This window comes from Jaculus jaculus, chromosome 6 (assembly GCF_020740685.1).
Source record: "Jaculus jaculus isolate mJacJac1 chromosome 6, mJacJac1.mat.Y.cur, whole genome shotgun sequence".
NCBI lineage: Eukaryota > Metazoa > Chordata > Mammalia > Rodentia > Dipodidae > Jaculus > Jaculus jaculus.
The window spans coordinates 61,165,750-61,186,379 of NC_059107.1; the positions used below are offsets into that span (position 1 = coordinate 61,165,750).

The 20,630-nt window shown below is 40.8% G+C and overlaps 2 pseudogenes; both read left to right on the forward strand.

Annotated features, from left to right (window-relative positions):
• Positions 1–11,578: 11,578 nt before the first annotated feature.
• On the forward strand, positions 11,579–13,154 carry LOC101605077 (annotated as a pseudogene).
• Positions 13,155–18,782: 5,628 nt separating this feature from the next.
• On the forward strand, positions 18,783–19,447 carry LOC123461665 (annotated as a pseudogene).
• The last annotated feature ends 1,183 nt before the right edge of the window (positions 19,448–20,630 follow it).

Sequence of the window (20,630 nt, forward strand, 5' to 3'; positions counted from 1 at the left end):
CCAGCCTCATTTTTGTTGCTCAGTATTATTTTAGATATTCGAGGTTTTTTGTGATTCCAAATGAATTTTTGGATTGTTTTTTCTATTTCCATGAAGAAAGCCTTTGGAATTTTGATAGGGATTGCATTAAATGTGTAGATTGCTTTAGGTAAGATTGCCATTTTCACAATATTGATTCTTCCAATCCAGGAACAAGGGATGTTTCTCCACTTTCTAGTGTCTTCTGCAATTTCTCGCTTGAGTGTTTTGAAGTTCTCATTGTAGAGATTCTTTACTTCCTTGGTTAGGTTTATTCCAAGCTACTTTATTTTTTTTTGATGCAATTGTGAACGGGAGTGATTCTCTGATTTCATCCCCTGTGTTTTTGTTGTTAGCATATATGAAGTCTACTGATGTCTGTGTATTTATTTTGTATCCTGCTACATTGCTGTAGGTTTTGATCAGCTCTAACAGTTTGCAGTAGAGTTTTAGGGTCCTTTATGTATAGAATCATGTCATCTGCAAATAATGATAACTTGATCTCTTCCTTTCCAATTTGTATCCCTTTTATGTGTGTGTCTTGCCTTATTGCTATGGCTAAGACTTCCAAAACTATATTAAATAAAAGTGGGGACAGTGGACACCCTTGTCTTGTTCCTGATTTTATTGTAAAAGCTTCCAGTTTTTCCCCATTTAGTAATATGTTTGCTGTAGGCTTGTCATAAATAGCCTTTATTATATTGAGATATGTTCCTTCTATTCCCAGTCTCTGTAGGACTTTTATCATGAAGGGATGTTGGATTTTGTCAAATGCTTTCTCTGCGTCTAATGAGATGATCATGTGATTTTTGTCCTTCAACCCGTTTATGTAATGTATTACATTTATAGATTTGCGTATGTTGATCCATCCCTGCATCTCTGGGATAAAGCCTACTTGGTCTGGGTGAATGATCTTTTTGATATATTCTTGTATTCTGTTTGCCAGTATTTTGTTGAGAATTTTTGCATCTATGTTCATGAGGGAGATTAGTCTGTAATTTTCTTTTTTTGTTCTATCTTTGCCTGGTTTTGGTATCAGGGTGATGCTGGCCTCATAGAAGGAGTTTGGTAGAATTCCTTCTTTTTCTATTTCCTGGAAAAGCTTAAGAAGCAATGGTGTTAGCTCTTCCTTAAAAGTCTGGTAAAATTCAGCAGTGAATCCATCTGGGCCTGGGCTTTTTTTAGTTGGGAGATTATTGATAACTGTTTGGATCTCCATGTTTGTTATAGGTCTATTTAAGTGATTAATCTCATTTTGATTTAATTTAGGTAGGTCATATAGATCAAGGAAATCATCCATTTCTTTCAGATTTTCATACGTTGTGGAGTATATGCTTTTATAGTATGTCCCTATGATTTTTTGAATTTCTCTGGAATCTGTTGTGATGTTACCTTGTTCATCTCTGATTTTATTAATTTGTGTCTCTTCTCTCTTTCTTTTGGTCAGATTTGCTAAGGGTTTATCAATCTTGTTTATCCTTTCAAAGAACCAACTCTTTGTTTCATTAATTCTTTGGATTGTTCTTTTTGTTTCTATTTCTTTAATTTCTGCCCTAATCTTTATTATTTCTTCCCTTCTACTGATTTTTGGTTTGCCTTGTTCTTCTTTTTCCAAGGCTTTAAGGCGAAGCATTAGGTCGTTTACTTGCGACCTTTCTAATTTCTTAATATAGGCACTCAAGGTTATAAATTTACCTCTTAGAACTGCCTTCATTGTGTCCCAGAGATTTTGGTATGTTGTATTCTCATTATCATTTGACTCTATAAATTTTTTGATTTCCTTTTTGATTTCTTCATTGACCCATTCATCATTTAGTAGTGTATTGTTTAGTTTCCATGATTTTGTGTATGCTCTATAGCCTTTCTTGCTACTGATTTGTAGTTTAATTCCATTGTGGTCCGATAGAATGCAAGGAATTGTTTCAATTTTCCCGAATTTGTTAAGATTTGCTTTGTGTCCTAATATATGGTCTATTTTAGAGAATGTTCCATGTGCTGCTGAAAAGAATGTATATTCTGTCGCCTTTGGATGAAATGTCCGGTATATATCTGTTAAGTCCATTCCTTCTATGACCTCATTTAGTCCAGATGCCTCTCTGTTTATTTTTTCCCGGGATGACCTGTCAAATTGATGAGAATGGTGTGTTAAAGTCACCCACCACCACTGTGTTTGGTGTTATTGTGACCTTAGTTCTAATAGTGTTTGTTTGACGAACTTGGGAGCCCCCATGTTAGGTGCATATATGTTTAGGATTGTAATGTCCTCCTGTTGGAGTGTGCCCTTAATCAATATAAAGTGACCTTCCTCATCTTTCTTGACTAACTTCGGACTAAAGACTACATCTGATATTAGAATAGCAACCCCTGCTTGTGTTCTAGGCCCATTTGCTTGAAACACCATCTTCCAACCTTTCACCCTAGGATAATGTCTATCCTTTGTAGAAAGGTGAGTTTCTTGGAGACAACAAATTGTAGGGTCCTGCTTTTTAACCCAGTCTGCAAAACTATGTCTTTTCGTTGGGGCATTGAGGCCGTTGATATTAAGAGATATTATTGAAAGGTGTGTATTTTTGTTTGCCATTTTTGTGTGTGTGTGTGTGTGTGTTTCTGGTTCTACCTGAGCTCTCTTCTGTTAACTAGTATTTGAGTATTGTTTGTTTTTTTCTAGGTTCCTTATATGTGTGCTTTTCCTTTTGTTCAGCATGGAGGATTCTATCAAGTATTTTCTGTAGAGCTGGTTTTGTCTTCAAATACTCCTTTAACCTGCTTTTGTCATGGAATGTCTTTATTTCTCCATCTATTTGAATGGATAACTTTGCAGGATAAAGTAACCTTGGTTGACAGTTGTTATCTTTCAGAACTTGGAATATATCACCCCAAGCCCTTCTGGCTTTAAAAGTTTGTGTTGAATAATCTGCTGTAATCCTGATGGGCTTGCTTTTGTAGGTAACTTGATTTTTCTCTCTAACTGCTTTCAATATTTTTTCTTTGGTGTGTGTGTTTGGAAGTTTGATTATAATATGGCGAGGAGAGGTTCTTTCTGGGTTTTGTCTGGCTGGGGTTCCAAAGGCTTCCTGTATCTGCGTTGGCACCTCTTTCCCAATTTGGGGGAAATTTTCTTCTGTGATTTTGTTGAAGGTGCCTACTATGCCTCTGGAGTGGAGTTCTTCTCCTTCTACTATGCCCTGAATTCTTATATTGGATCTTTTCATAGTGACCCGAATCTTGAAATTCCCACTCATACTTTTCTATAAGTTTGTCTTTCTCTTAGTTGGACTGCATTAGGTCTGCCACCTGGTCTTCTAGCTTAGATATTCTGTCCTCTCCCTCATCCATCCTACTGGTGAGATTTTCTACAGAGTTTTTTATTTCATTAACTGTGTTCTTCATTGCTAATTCTGACTGGTTTTTCTTTATTATTTCTATTTCCTTATTTATGTCTTGTATTGCCTTCTTTATTTCATTAAATTGGTGTCCTGCATCTTCTTTGATTCCTTTGATTTCCTCTTTAAGTTCCTCTTTGACTCCTTTGATTTGTTCTCTGACTTCTTTGAACATATTTACAGTCATGCTTTTGAAGTCTTTCTCAGGCATTTCCTCTAACTCTTTCTCACTGGAGGACATTTCTGATGCAGTAATACTTTTAGGTGGATTTATATCGTCTTGCTTTTTAGTGTTTCTTGTGTTATAATGTATATATTTTTGCATCTTGGATTAAGTTAATGCTTGGGTTTTCTAGCTAGCTGTGTATTCTTAGCTGTATCAATTGATTTGATGTAATATATTTTCAGGGTAGGAGCTTAAGGTGTTAGGTGTGGCTCTTAAGACTCTCAGAGAATCTACAAGATGTTGTTAGGGGTTGAGTTTCCCTGCTATAGGAGTATTCAAGCAGGCTGACTGGAATAAAATACAGGTAGATTCTAAAATGTAACTAAACACTGTACACATTCAATCAAAAACAGCCCCAAGAATGTATGCATAGTAGTTATTATAACGACCAGATCCTCTATCAACAAAGAGGTTAAGATTTCTGTTCTGTTGAGGGATCCAAGTCAGCTTGCGACCAAGTGAGACCCTTTCCTGGTGCAATCCCAGTTACCTTGGATGATTTTGGTCTCAGTCAAGTTGCTGCCTGGGCCGTCGGGCTGCTGTTCTGATTTCTGGAGCTGGGCACTTGCTTTTCCTGCGGGGCAAACCGAGCCTGGCAAGTGTGGCCCTGCAGATCAGCACCCCTGCTGCTGGAACTGCTGCTGCTCAAGCTGCCCCTGCTGGGTCTGTAGCCACTGCTGCTGAAGGTGTTGCTGCTGGACCCACCGCTGTTGCTGCCTCTGCCGCTGCTGTAGCTGCCACTGCTGGAGCCACCACTGCAGCTGAAGCTGCTGCTGCTGTGTCCACTGCCGCTGCTCCCGCTGAAGCTGCTGCCGCCGAGTCTGCCGTGCTGCCACTCCTGGGTCTGCTGCTGCTGGGGCCGCTGTTACCAGTGCTGCAGCCGCTGATGTTGCTGGTGAACTCTGCTCCTGCTTTGGTCCCGCTGTTGGTGTGGCCGGTCCTGGGCTGCTGCTCCGTTTGCCGGAGCTGGGCTCAGGCGGTGGAGGATGGGAGGGAGCTGCAGCTGCTCCAGTTCTCTCGCTGCTCCAAGCGTTCTTCTACCTTGCGGTGTGCTCCTCCTTTGCTCGCTGCTGCTCTCCCCTCACGTTTCCCGAGTTGTGGAGAGTGCGGTGTGAGGGGAAGCTCCTGCACCTGGCTTTTCCTGCTGCTGGAGCCGAGCCTGGCTGCTTTTGGTGCGCCGCGGCCGCGGCGGTTGGCCAAGCTGCCAGAGCCGCTTTTCCCGCCTGTGCAGGCTCTGGATGCTCTAGAACTCTTCTACTTCTCTGCTGCTGCTTTAATTTCCTATACACCTCACTTTTTAGTAAAAGTGTATTTTCGTGAGTTTTTTTGGTCTTTTTTCCCCCTAGACTGCTTTGGCATAGTACCTACGCCGCCATCTAAACTGGAAGTCCCTTTCTAATTTCTTTTTATAGGCACTTAAGGCTATAAATTTACCTCTTAGGACTGCTTTCATTGTTTCCCCCAGATTTTGGTATGTTGTGTTCTCATTATCATTTGACTCTATAAAGTTTTTGATTTCCTTTTTGATTTCTTCATTGACCCATTCATCATTTAGTAGTGTATTGTTTAGTTTCCATGATTTTGTGTATGCTCTATAGCCTTTCTTGCTACTGATTTGTAGTTTAATTCCATTGTGGTCAGACAGAATGCAAGGAATTATTTCAATTTTCCCGAATTTGTTAAGATTTGCTTTGTGTCCTAATATATGGTCTATTTTAGAGAATGTTTCATGTGCTGCTGAAAAGAATGTATATTCTGTCGCCTTTGGATGAAATGTCCGGTATATATCTGTTAAGTCCATTCCTTCTATGACCTCATTTAGTCCAGATGCCTCTCTGTTTATTTTTTCCTGGGATGACCTGTCAATTGATGAGAGTGGGGTGTTAAAGTCACCCACCACCACTGTGTTTGGTGTTATCTGTGGCCTTAGTTCTAATAGTGTTTGTTTGACGAATTTGGGAGCCCCCATGTTAGTTGCATATATGTTTAGGATTGTAATGTCCTCTTGTTGGAGTGTGCCCTTAATCAATATAAAGTGACCTTCCTTATCTTTCTTGACTAACATTGGACTAAAGTCTACATGTCTGATATTAGAATAGCAACCCCTGCTTGTGTTCTAGGCCCATTTGCTTGAAACACCGTCTTCCAACCTTTCACCCTAAGGTAATGTCTATCCTTTGTAGAAAGGTGAGTTTCTTGGAGACAACAAATTGTAGGATCCTCCTTTTTAACCCAGTCTGCAAATCTATGTCTTTTCGTTGGGGCATTGAGGCCGTTGATATTAAGAGATATTATTGAAAGGTGTGTATTTATGTTTGCCATTTTTTTTTTGTGTGTGTGTGGTTCTGGTTCTACCTGAGCTCTCTTCTGTTAACTAGTATTTGAGTATTGCTTGTTTTTTCTAGGTTCCTTATATGAGTGCTTTTCCTTTTCTTCAGCATGGAGAATTCTATCAAGTATTTTCTGTAGAGCTGGTTTTGTCTTCAAATACTCCTTTGACCTGGTTTTGTCATAGAATATCCTTATTTCTCCGTCTATTGGAATGGATAACTTTGCAGGATAAAGTAACCTTGGTTGACAGTTGTTATCTTTCAGAACTTGGAATATATCACCCCAAGCCCTTCTGGCTTTAAAAGTTTGTGTTGAATAATCTGCTGTAATCCTGATGGGCTTACTTTTGTAGGTAACTTGATTTTTCTCTCTAACTGCTTTCATTATTTTTTGTTTGGTGTGTGTCTTTGGAAGTTTCATTATAATATGGCAAGGAGAGGTTCTTTCCAGGTTTTGTGTGGCTGGGGTTCCAAAGGCTTCCTGTATCTGTATTGGCACCTCTTTCCCAATTTGGGGGAAATTTGCTTCTATGATTTTGTTCAAGACACCTACTATGCCTTTGGATTGGAATTCTTCTCCTTCTACTATGCCCTGAATTCTAATATTTGATCTTTTCATAGTGTCCCGAATATCTTGAAATTCCCACTCATACTTTTCTATAAGTTTGTCTTCTCTTTGTTGGCCTGTATTAGATCTGCCACCTGGTCTTCTAGCTTAGATATTCTGTCCTCTCCTTCATCCATTCTACTGGTGAGATTTTCTACAGAGTTTTTTTATTTCTTTAACAGTGTTCTTCATTGCTAATTCTGACTGGTTTTTCTTTATTATTTCTATTTCCTTATTTATGTCTTGTATTGCCTTCTTTATTTCATTAAATTGGTGTCCTGCATCTTCTTTGATTCCTTTGATTTCCTCTTTAAGTTCCTCTTTGACTCCTTTGATTTGTTCTCTGACTTCTTTGAACATATTTACAATCATTCTTTTGAAATCTTTTTCAGGCATTTCCTCTAACTCGTTCTCACTGGAGGTCATTTCTGAGGCATTAATACTTTTAGGTGGATTTATATCGTCTTGCTTTTTAGTGTTTCTTGTGTTATAATGTATATATTTTTGCATCTTGGATTAAGTTAATGCTTGGGTTTTCTAGCTAGCTGTGTATTCTTAGCTGTATCAATTGATTTGATGTTATATATTTTCAGGGTAGGAGCTTAAGGTGTTAGATGTGGCTCTTTAGACTCTGAGAGCATCTACAAAGGTGCTCCTTGGGGTTGAGTTTCCCTGCTATGGGAGTATTCAAGTAGGCTGAGTGGAATAAAACACCGGTAGATTCTAAAAGTTAACACTGTACTCATTCAGTCAAAAATAGCCCCAAGTATGTATGCCAGAGTAGTTATTATAACAACCAGATCCTCTATCAACACAGAGGTTAAGATTTCTGGTCTGATGAGGGATCCCAGTCAGCTTGTGACCTAGTGAGACCCTTCCCTGGTGCAATCCCAGTTACCTTGGATGATTTTGGTCTCTGTCAAGTTGCTGCCTGGGTCATTGGGCTGCTGTTCTGATTTCTGGAGCTGGGCACTGGCTTTTCCTGTGGGGCAAACCAAGCCTGGCAACTGTGGCCCTGCAGATCAGCACCCCCACTGCTGGAACTGCTGCTGCTTCTGGGCCTGCTGTTGTTGCCGCTCCTGGGTCCGCCGCTGCTGATGCTCCTGGGTCTGCTGCTGCTGGGGCGCTGGTACCGGTTCCAGAGCTGCCGATGTTGCTGCCGAACTGTGCTCCTGCTTGGGTCCCACTGTTGGCTCAAGTTGGCGTTGCCGGGTCCTGGGACGCTGCTCTGTTCGCTGGAGCTGGGCTCAGGCGGTGGGGGCGGGGAGGGAGCCGCAGCTGCTCTGGTTCTCTCGCTTCTCCACATTTTCTTCTACCTCGCGGTCTGCTCCTCCGCTGTTCACTGCCGCTCTCCCTTCACGTTTCCTGAGTTGCGGAGAGCGCGGTGTGAAGGGAAGCTCCTGCACCTGGCTTTTCCTGCAGCTGGAGCCAAGTCTGGCGGCTTTCTGGTGCGCCCCACCATCCTGGTGGTTGGCGGAGCTGCCGGGGCCGCTTTTCCTGGCCTCTGCGGTCTCTGGATGCTCTGGATCTCTCCTACTTGTCCGCTGCCACTTCAGTTTCCTATACACCTCACTTTTTAGTAAAAGTGTATATTTTGCTGAGGTTTTTTGGTCTTTTTTCCCCCCAGGGTGGTTTGGCATGGTACCTACACCGCCATCTTAACTGGAAGTCCCCCTCTTTTTTATTTTGATGTGATTGTCTTTTTCTCCTATTATGAGGGTTTTGTGAAGGTATTGGTAGGCACTGCAAGGTCATGGATATCAAGGCCAATTTCTGTCTGGACAGTTGCATTGTACAGCATAGTACCCTTTCTTTGGCTATTAATTCCTTCTGCCATCTTGTCCACAATGGACCCTGAACCTTGGAGGGTGTCAGGTCTTTCAGTGTTGGACACTTCTAGCACTATGTTGCCTTTTGGGTCATCCCAGTGGTCACCACCACCTGAAAAGAGAAGCTTCTCTAACCAAAAGTGAGAGTAGCATTAATATATGAATATGAACATTAAGTGTAGTGCTTTCAGGGCAGTTTGGTGGGAATAATATATGCATTTAGCCAGACAAGAGCAGGCTTTATACCCCTAAGGCTCATGACCTCCCGTGCCATAGGCTTTTGATTAGGTTTTCAGTACTAGGCATGTATTCTGTCCCATAGAGTCAGCCTCTAGTCCAATTGGAGAGCAGCTGGTTTCCCCCAGAGCAGACATGCAACTATTGCACCTGTTCAGTCATTTGGCCTGTTTGGCCAAAATTGAGGCTTCCAGTGTTCACTGTTTTCACTGCTGATGGCTTCTGTTTCCCATAGGGCTACATGCAGTGCAGCTTTTTCCAGTTTTCAGTACCACAGGCCATTTTTTTTCCTGGTTTTTCAAGGTAGGGTCTCACTCTAGCTCAGGCTGACCTGAAATTCACTCTGTGCTCTCAGGGTAGCCTTGAACCCTCAGCAATCCTCCTACTTATGCCTGCTTAGTGTTGGGAATAAAGGTGTGTACCATCACGCACGACCCATAGCCCATTTCCTAATTAGGTTGCTTCATTTCTTATTATTTAGTTTTTTGAGTTCGTTGTATATCCTGCATATTAATCCTCTGTCAGATGTATAGCTGGCAAAGACTTTCTCCCATTCTGTAGGTTGGCTCTTTGCTCTGCTCACAGTGTCCTTTGTTGTACAAAAGCTTTGTAATTTCATGAGGTCCCAGCAGTTGATGAGAGGTTTTATATCCTGAGCAGCAGAAAGCCATTGCCTATGCCAATATGTTGAAGGGTTTCCTCTAATTTTTCCTCTAGCAGTTTCAGGTCTGATGTTACGGTCTCTCATCCATCTGGACTTGACCCTTGTACATGGAGAGAGACAAGGATCTATTTTTATCCTTCTACATATAGATATCCAGTTTTCCCAGCACCACTTGTTGAAGAGGCTGTCTTTTCTCTGATGAATATTTTTGTCAAAAATCGGATGGCTGTAGCTGCCTGGATTAACATCTGGGTCCTCTATTCTGTTCCACTGATCCACATGTCTGTCTTTGTGTCAATACCATGCTGTTTTTGTTACTATGGCTTTGTAATATAGCTTAAAATTGGGTACGGTGATACCAACAGTCTTATTTTATTTTTTTTCAAGGTAGGGTCTCACTCTGGTCCAGGCTGACCTGAAATTAACTAGTCTCAGGGTGGCCTCAAACTCATGGCGATCCCCCTACCTCTGCCTCCTGAGTGGTGGGATTAAAGGCATGCACCACCATGCCTGGCTTTAACCACCAGCCTTATTTTTGTTGCTCAAAATTGTATTGGCTGGGCTGGAGAGATGGCTTAGCGGTTAAGCGCTTGCCTGTGAAGCCTAAGGACCCCGGTTCGAGGCTCGGTTCCCCAGGTCCCACGTTAGCCAGATGCACAAGGGGGCGCACGTGTCTGGAGTTCGTTTGCAGAGGCTGGAAGCCCTGGCGCGCCCATTCTCTCTCTCTCCCTCTATCTGTCTTTCTCTCTGTGTCTGTCGCTCTCAAATAAATAAATAAATAAAAATTAAAAAAAATATTAAAAAAAATTGTATTGGCTATTTGAGGTTTCTTGTGCTTCCAAATGAATTTTAGGATTTTATTTTAATTTCCCTGAAGAATGCCATTGGAATTTTAATGGGGATTGCACTAAATGTGTAGATTGCTTCTGGTAATATTGACATTTTCAAAATATTGATTCTTCCAATACAAGGACATGGGATGTCTTTCCATTTCCTAGTGTCTTCTGTAATTTATTTTTTCTCAATTTTTATTATTTATTTTCATATTTCCATTTTTATTTAACACCGAATAAATGTGCTACAAGTTCATTATCCACTCATCAGTTGAGGGACATCTAGGCTTGTTCCATTTCCAGGCTATTGTGAATAGAGCAGCAATAAATATGGTTGAGCAAGTATCTCTAAGGTAGTGAGAAAAGTCTTTAGGATATAAGCCTAGGAGTGCTATAGCTGGATCATATGGTAGATCTATTTTTAGCTATCTCAGGAACCTCCACACTGATTTCCACAATGACTGTACAAGTTTATAACCTACCAACAATGCAAAAAGGTTCCTTTTACCCACACCCTTGTCATCATTTATTGTTTCTTGATGATAGCCATTCTGACAGGAGTGAAATGGAATCTCAAAGTAATTTTACTTTGCATTCTCCTGATGGCTAAGGATGTAGAACATATTTTAAGTTGTTTATATGCCATCTGTATTTCTTCTGTTGTGAAATCTCTACTTAGTTCCATAGCCCATTTGTTAATTAGGTTGTTTGATTTCTTATTAGTTATTTTTTTTTGTTACTTTGGTTTTTTTGTATATATATATATATTTTTTTTTTCTTTTTTAAAATTTTTATTAACATTTTTCATGATTATAAAATATATCCCATGGTAATTCCCTCCCTCCCCACCCCCACACTTTCCCGTTTGAAATTCCATTCTCCATCATATTACCTCCCCATTACAATCATTGTAATTACATATATACAATATCAACCTATTAAGTATCCTCCTCCCTTCCTTTCTCTACCCTTTATGTCTCCTTTTAAACTTACTGGCCTCTGCTACTAAGTATTTTCATTCTCACGCAGAAGCCCAGTCATCTGTAGCTAGGATCCACATATGAGAGAGAACATGTGGCGATTTTTTATTTGTGTGGCAAGGTTTCACTCTAGCTCAGGCTGACCTGGAATTCACTATGTATTCTCAGGGTGGCCTCAAACTCAAAGCAATCTTCCTATCTCTGTCTCCCGAGTGCTGGCATTAAAGTTATGTGCCACTGTGCCTGGCTTAGTTTTTTGAGTTCTTTGTATATCTTGGTTATTAATCTTCTGTCAGATGTATATCTAGAAAATATTTTCTCCCATTCTGTAGGTTGCCTCTTTGCTTTATTCACAGTGTCCTTTGCTTTTAAAAAGTTTTTTTAAAAATAATTTTTAGGCCGGCGGCGGAGGCAGCGGCGTCATGCCGTCCTCCGCAGGCTGCGCTCGTCCCCGCTGCCCAGCCGGCTAGCGTTTGTTCTTTCAACATGCCTGGATCACTTCCTTTGAACACAGAAGCCAGCTGGCCAAAGATGTGGGAATCGTTGCCCTTGAGATCTACTTTCCTTCCCAGTATGTTGATCAAGCAGAATTGGAAAAATACGATGGTGTAGATGCTGGAAAGTACACCATTGGCTTAGGTCAGGCCAGGATGGGCTTCTGCACAGATCGAGAGGATATCAACTCTCTTTGCCTGACTGTGGTTCAGAATCTGATGGAGAGAAATAGCCTTTCCTATGATTGCATTGGGTGGCTAGAAGTTGGAACGGAGACAATCATTGACAAATCAAAATCAGTGAAGTCAAACTTGATGCAGTTGTTTGAAGAGTCTGGGAATACTGACATAGAAGGAATAGATACAACCAATGCATGCTATGGGAGCACAGCTGCTGTCTTCAACGCTGCTAACTGGATTGAGTCCAGCTCTTGGGATGGACGGTATGCTCTGGTAGTTGCAGGAGACATTGCCATATATGCCACAGGTAACGCCAGACCTACACGTGGAGTTGGAGCTGTGGCTCTGCTCATTGGGCCAAATGCCCCTTTAATTTTTGACAGAGGGCACCGGGGGACATACATGCAGCACGCCTACGACTTCTACAAGCCTGACATGCTCTCTGAGTACCCTGTAGTGGACGGGAGACTCTCCATCCGCTGCTACCTCAGTGTGCTGGACTGCTGCTACTCTGTTTACCGCCAGAAGATCCGTGCCCAGTGGCAGAAAGAGGGATGTGATAAAGATTTTACCCTGAGTGATTTTGGCTTCATGATCTTTCACTCACCATATTGGTTCAGAAATCTCTAGCTCGGATGTTCCTGAATGACTTCCTTAATGATCAGAACAGAGATAAAAATAGTATCTATAGTGGCTTGGAAGCCTTTAGGGATATTAAATTAGAAGATACTTACTTTAACAGAGATGTAGAAAAGGCATTTATGAAGGCTAGTTCTGAATTATTTAACCAGAAGACAAAGGCATCTTTGCTTGTATCAAACCAAAATGGAAATACATATACATCTTCTGTATATGGTTCCCTTGCTTCTCTTCTAGCACAGTACATGCCTCAGCAGTTGGCAGAGAAGAGGATTGGAGTGTTCTCTTATGGCTCTGGTTTGGCTGCCACTCTGTACTCTCTTAAAGTTACACAAGACGCCACACCAGGATCTGCTCTTGACAAAATCACAGCAAGTTTATGTGATCTTAAATCAAGGCTTGACTCAAGAATTTGTGTAACACCAGATGTATTTGCGGAAAGCATGAAGCTCAAAGAGGCCATGCACCACCTAGCCAATTATATTCCTCAGTGCTCAATCGATTCGCTCTTTGAAGGAACATGGTACTTAGTGCGAGTGGATGAAAAGCACAGAAGAACTTATGCCCGCTGCCCCTCTCCAAATGACCACACTTTGGATGAAGGAGTAGGACTTGTGCATTCAAACATAGCAACAGAGCATATCCCAAGCCCTGCTAAAAAAGTGCCAAGACTCCCAGCAACAAGAGCCGAACCAGAAGCCGCTGTCATTAGTAATGGTGAGCACTAAGCTCCTTGAGTGGTTTGGGGCTGGGTTGGGAATATGCGAATGATTGAAGAAATGGGATGTCTGGGGACAATTTTAAAGGATTAAATGTTGCTTCAAGTTTTTATGTGACTGACACAGAGCCTAGAAAACTGTCGTGTTCTGAAAAGTCTCTGCTCGACTTGGTAATGTGCTTCCTATTGTGGTCTGCCAACGCTAAATGTACTCAATGACGTTAAGGGCTCTGTAAAACTTTATAGCTCTCTGGTCCTTTGTATGCATGCAGTTTAGTTTTTAAACATGGTATGAACTGAGTGCTTTTGTGAGAAGAAGCAGAGGTATACGTCTCTAATTTACGAGAAAATTTTTTACATATATGTGAGAATTTTATACTTTGGACAAATAAGAAAGTACCTGTGGCTTTAAAGAAACTTTTCTATCTTGGGGAACATGGACATAACACGTAATATGCACAAACCCCTCTTGAAATTGGCAAGACAAACATTTTTTTTAAGATCTATAAACCATGCAGAGGCAGAAAAGCAGACAGGCATACTGGTTCTGGGATCTGTAACCATAGGCCAGCCGTGACAAGTGATTCATCCCCTCTTCAGAAAGATGCTAGCATTGAGTAGGCCTCTGTCCTGGGAAACAAGGTACATCCGGGGTTTCTGATCAGTTCATGGTGGACTGTGCTAAGCAATGCTGACATGTTACTGGTGTGTGAGGAAGTATGTTGCAATCCTTAGCACCTTATTCTGAAGGATGAAGGAAACCTTTGGTTACTTCCTTTTTAAAATTTAAACTAGGAAGGATGGGGCGGGGCATTACTAGGTTACATAGGCTTCAGTATTATAAATACACTTTCATAGACTGATAGCTTAATTAAATTCATGGGATAAAAATTCCTTTGTGGTTGTGTGTACTTTTTTTTTGTGTATCTGATCAATGAATATAGGAAGATACAACCCACATTTTTACACAGCCTGAGTAGCTAAAAAGAATGTTCCAATCTAAGATCTGGAAATAGAGTTTATAGCATTTTCCTTAGACTTACACCATAAAACAACAAATAGAAAATATCATATGGGATGAATAAGATTGCTTAGAAAGTTTTGTAGGTGCTTTTGGTGCTGAACTATATCGACATGAGCCTTAGATTGTAAAATAGAGATAGTTGGAACTAATGCACAGAAATAAAAATTTTAAACTTTAAAAAAATTTTTTATTATTTTTTTCTTTTCACAATTTTTATTAACATTTTCCATGATTATGAAAAATATCCCATGGCAATACCCCCTCCCCCACTTTCCCCATTGAAATTCTATTCTCCATCATATCCCCTCCCCATCTCCATTAGTCTCTCTTTTATTTTAATGCTATGACCTTTTCCTCCTCTTATGATGGTCTTGTGTAGGTAGAGTCAGGCACTATGAGGTCATGGATATCCAGGCCATTTTATGTTTGGAGGGAGCACGTTGTAAGGAGTCCTACCCTTCCTTTGGCTCTTGCATTTTTTCTGTAACTTCTTCCGCATTAGACCCTGAGCCTTGGAGGGTGTGGTTGAGATGTTATTCAGTACTTCAGTCACTTCTTTCTAGCACTATGATACCTTCTGAATCATCCCAAGGTCACTACCATCTGAAAAGAGAAGATTCTCTACCCAAAGTGAGAGTAGCACTAATATAAGGGTATAAATATTAAGAGAAGTGCTTACTGGGCAGTTTGATAAGCAAAGTATATACATTTTTCCAGACATCAGCAGATGTTACACCCCCTAGGGCTCATGACTACCTCGTTTTAAGTTTTCAGTATTAGGGATGTATTCCCTCCCATGGAGCAGGCCTCCAGTCCAATTGGAGGACAGTTGGTTTCCACCATGACAGACGTGTCACTATTACACCTGTTGGCTCATTTGGGCTGGCTGGCCAATTATAAGGCTTGCAGTGTCTACTGTTGAGTATCTTCACTGGTGTTATCTCTTTCTCCCACTGAACTACATGTAGAATGGCTTCTTCCAGCTTTCTGTCAGCTGGTCTACATGGAGGAGGTTATCAGCTCAGTTCTGGCAAGATTTCTCAGTGGCCTTGTAGCCCAAGTATGTGGACTCTTCAGCAACAGGGTCTTACCATCTATTACTGGTGGGAAACCAAGGGCCTTGGCAATGGCCTATAATGTTTTGGGGGCATGAGGGACTTCCCTGGCCTACAACTCACTGGAGGTATCCCATCCCTGGCACTGAATATTTCCTAACAATGATCTATGGCTCCTGAGTGTTCCATTTTCCAAAACCGGAGAATTCCATATGATTTATTTGCATCCTCTTAGATTTTGATTAGCCCTCCCTCCACCTTTCCTTTACTCAGTCTCTTCCCCTGACCTCACTTTGGGCCTTTTCACCCCCGTTAATCTATTCTTCTACTTACATATATACAATACCAAGCTAGTAAGTACCCTCCTCCCTTCCTTTCTCTTCCCTTTATATCTGCTTTTTAAATTACTGGCTTCAGCTACTGAGTTTTTTCCTTCTCACACAGAAGCCCAATCATCTGTAGCTAGGATCCACATATGAGGGAGAACATGTGGTGCTTGGCTTTCTGGGCCTGGGTTACCTCACTTACTATAATCCTTTCCAGATTCATCCATTTGCCTGCAATTTTCATAACTTCATTTTTCTTTACTGCTGAGTAGAACTCCATTGTATAAATTATCCACTCATCATTCATTATCCACTCATCAGTTGAGGGGCATCTAGGCTGGTTCCATTTCCCAGCAATTATGAATTGAGCGGCAATAAACATGGTTGAGCACGTACTTCTAAGGAACTGGGATGAGTCCTGAAGATATATGCCCAGGAGTGCTATAGCTGGGTCATATGGTAGATCAATCTTTAGCTGTTTTAGGAACCTCCACACTGACTTCCACAATGGCTGTACCAGACTGCATTCCCACCAGCAGTGTAGAAGAGTTCCTCTTTTTCCACATCCCCACCAGCATTTGATTGTTTTCATGATGGTAGCCAATCTGACAGGAGCAAGATGGAATCTCAACGTAGTTTTAATCTGTATTTCCCTGATGACTAGGGATGTAGAACTTTTTTTTAGATGCTTATACGCCATCCGTATTTCTTCTTTTGAGAACTCTATTTAGCTCCATAGTCCATTTTTTAATTGCCTTGTTTGACTTCTTATTATTTAACTTTTTGAGTTCTTTGTATATCCTAGGTATTAATCCTCTATCAGCTATATAGCTGGTGGAGATTTTTTCCCATTCTGTAGGTTGCCTCTTTGCTTTATTCACTGTGTCTTTTGCAGGACAAAATCTTTGTGATTTCATGAGGTCCCAGTGGTTAATCTGTGGTTTTATTGCCTGAGCAATTGGAGTTGTATTCAGAAAGTCTTTGCCAAGACCAATATGTTGAAGGGTTCCCCTACTTTTTCCTTTAGTAATTTCAGAGTTTCAGGTCTGATGTTAAGGTCTTTAATCCATTTGGACTTAATTCTTGTGCATGGAGAGAGAGAGAGAAGAATCTATTTTCATCCTTCTACAGATACATATCCAGTTTTCCCAACACCATTTGCTGAAGAGGCTGTCTCTTCTCCAATGAGTATTTTTGGCATTTTTATGGAATATCAGGTGGCTATAGCTACCTGGACTTAGATCTGGGTCCTCTATTCTGTTCCATTGATCTACATATCTGTTTTTGTGCCAGTACCATGCTGTTTATGTTACTATGGCTCTATAGTATAGGTTAAAATCAGGTATGGTGATACCACCAGCCTTATTTTTGTTGCTCAGTATTATTTTAGATATTCGAGGTTTTTTGTGATTCCAAATGAATTTTTGGATTGTTTTTTTCTATTTCCATGAAGAATGCCTTTGGAATTTTGATGGGGATTGCCATTTTCACAATATTGATTCTTCCAATCCAGGAACAAGGGACGATTTTCCACTTTCTAGTGCCTTCTGCAATTTTTCACTTGAGTGTTTTAAAGTTCTCATTGTAGAGATTCTTTTTTTTTTTTGTGAAACGAAAATCATTATATTTGTCCAAATGGAAAAGCAAATTATAGCAAATTGGAAAGCAAAAGTTGGTATTTGAAAAATGATTTCACAAGGCTGGAGAGATGGCTTAACATTTAAGGTGCTGGCCTGTGAAGCCTAAGGACCCATGTTCCATCTCTCTCCAGGTCCTACCCACTTAAGCCAGACCCACCAAAAGATAAGGCAAGTGCAAGGTCGTGCATGCCCACTAGGTGTCTTAAGCATCTGGAGTTGGAGTACAGTGGATGAGGTCCTCTAGGGCCAATTCTCTCTCTAAAATAATAAAAATAAAATAAAAAATGAATTTAAACCAACAATGGGCAAATCAAGAAATGAGAAAATGAATTCTAGTATCTACTTTACCTGTAAGCCAGAACCATTGTTTGATATTCCTAGGATTTAGCACATAGGTATAACCTTGCTTAACATATTTTTACAGTAATACTTTTGTTTTTGAGACAAAGTCTCATGCTAGCTCAGGCAGTCTCAGGGTGGCTTCAAACTTGTGATGATCCTCCTACCTCTGCCTCCCAAGTGCTGCCATTAAAGGTGTGTGCTACCATGCCTGGCACTTATTTTTTGGTTTTTAGAGGTAGGGTCTTGATTGTCTTGATTTAGCCCAGGCTGACTTGGAATTCACTATGTAGTCTCAGGCTGGCTTGAACTCAAACAATCCTCCTATCTCTGCCTCCCAATTGCTGGGATTAAAGGCATGTGCCACCATGGCGGCCTGATGATGGGGTTTAATAAATAATCTTTCATGTAACTATTAAAATATATTTATTCATCAATCACTTAAATGTAGTGTTTTTTTTTTTTGTTTTTTTTTTGAGGTAGGGTCTCACACTAGCCCAGACTGACCTGGAATTCACTATATGGCATCTCAGGGTGGCCTTAAACTCAGTGATTTTTTTGAATTTCTCTGAAATCTTGTGATGTTACCTTTTTCATCTTTATTAATTTGTGTCTCTTCTCTTTCTCTTGGCCAGATTTGCTAAGGGTTTATCAATCTTGTTTATCCTTTCAAAGAACCAACTCTTTGTTTCATTAATTCTTGGGATTGTTTTTCTTTCTTTTTTTTTGTTTCTATTTCATTATTTTCTGTCCTTATCTTTATTATTTCTTCCTGTCTACTGATTTTTGGTTTGCCTTGTTCTTCTTTTTCCAAGGCTTTAAGGTGAAGCATTAGGTCGTTTACCTATGACCTTTCTAATTTCTTAATATAGGCACTTAAGGCTATAAATTTACCTCTTAGAACTGCCTTCATTGTGTCCCAGAGATTTTGGTATGTTGTGTTCTCATTTTCGTTTGACTCTATAAATTTTGTGATTTCCTTCTTGATTTCTTCATTGACCCATTCATCATTTAGTAGTGTATTGTTTAGTTTCCATGATTTTGTGTATGCTTTATAGCCTTTCTTGCTATTGATTTGTAGTTTAATTCCATTATGGTCAGATAGAATGCAAGTGTGTGCCAGAGAGGCTGGGGCTGGAGTGTGACAGGGGAGCCGAGTGCCCAGCGGCTAGCTGGATCCCGCCAGTCCCCGGACCTGCAGAGGCACGTTGGGGGCGGAGCTCTCCTCCTGTGGCCGCGGATTGCAGCAGAGCTGCGCAGCTTGAGTGGCAGGGATGGAAGACTGTGAAACAATGGAAGACGTGTACATGGCTTCGGTGGAGACTGACCAAGGAGTGAAAGAACAGCTCCACCTTTACACACCAGAGGCCTGCAGGAAGGTGTGGAGCTGCCCAAGCACTACTTTTCATTTGCTGATGGTTTTGTCCTTGTGTACAGTGTGAATAACCTGGAGTCTTTTCAAAGAGTGGAGCTGCTGAAGAAAGAAATCGACAAGTTCAAAGACAAAAAAGAGGTAGCAATCGTTGTCCTAGGCAACAAACTGGACCTTTCAGAGCAGAGACAAGTGGACACTGAGGTGGCACAGCAGTGGGCAAGAAGTGAGAAAGTGAGGCTGTGGGAGGTGATGGTAACTGACTGGAGAACCCTGATTGAGCCCTTCACTCTACTAGCCAGTAAGCTTTCCCAGGCCCAGAGCAAGTCCAGCTTCCCCTTGCCTGGGAGGAAGAACAAGGGGAACTCCAGTTCAGAGAACTAACCCAATGGCTTGTTGAACAGCTATTGTCTTTGAGTGTAAGTGATGTCAGTGAACATGGTGAGAAGTTCATTCTGACATCGGCCCTCTGTGTACATGTGGCCCTTAGGGAGGAGTGCCTAAGAAGTCACTTAATGCACTTTAGGTTATGATTAACGTATTATTACCTGACATGAAATATACTGTCATTATGTGAAACCTAATCCTGAAATCCACATCTGTGTTATTCATGCTGCATTTGTCATTAAAAAAGCAAAATAAAATTTGGATATTATACAAATGCACCTCATGAAACCCTCTCATAATCTGTTTTAGAAGCTGTTGTATTGGTTGTAACTTTATGCAAATTCCTTAATTCAAACATGACTGTTTTTTAAAAGTTGATAAGGGCTGGAGAGATGGTTCAGTGGTTAAAGGTGCTTGCTTGCAAAGCCTGATGGTCCAGATTCGATTCCCTAGTTCCCATAAAAAGCTACATGCACAAGTGGTTTGCAGAGGCAGGAAGCCCTGGCACACTTATACTCCCTCTGTCTGCCTCTTTCTCTCTCAAATAAATTATAAGTTGGTTAATCATCTAATAAAAAAAAAAAGAATGCAAGGAATTATTTCAATTTTCCTGAATTTGTTAAGGTTTGCTTTGTGTCCTAATATATGGTCTATTTTAGAGTATGTTCCATGTGCTGCTGGAAAGAATGTATATTCTGCAGCATTTGAATGAAATGTCTGTATATATCTGTTAGGTCCATTTGTTCTATAACCTCATTTAATCCAGATGCCTCTCTATTTTTTGCCAGGATGACCTGTCAATTGATGAGAATAGGGTATTGAAGTCACTCACCGTAACTGTTTGGTGTTATCTGTGACCTTAGTTCTAACAGTGTTTGTTTGATGAATTTGGGAGCCCCCATGTTAGGTGCATATATGTTTAGGATTGTAATGTCCTCCTGTTGGAGTGTGCCTTTAATCAATATAAAGTGACCTTCCTTATCTTTCCTAACTAATGTTGGACTGAAGTGTAGCTTGTCAGATATTAGGATAGAAACCCCTGCTTGTTTTCTAGGCCCATTTGCTTGAAACACCATTTTTCAACCTTTCACCCTAAGATAGTGTCCATCCTTTGTAGAAAGGTGGGTTTCTTGGAGGCAACAAATTGAAGGATCCTGCTTTTTAACCCAGTCTGCAAACCTATGTCTTTTGGTTGGGGGCACTGAGGCTGTTAATATTAAGAGATAATATTGAAGGTCTGTATTTATTTTTGCCATTTTTTTGTAGTTCTTCCGGTTTTACCTTTGCTCTCTTGTGTTAACTAGTATTTGAGTATTGTTTGTTTTTTCCCGGTTTCTTGTATGTGAGCT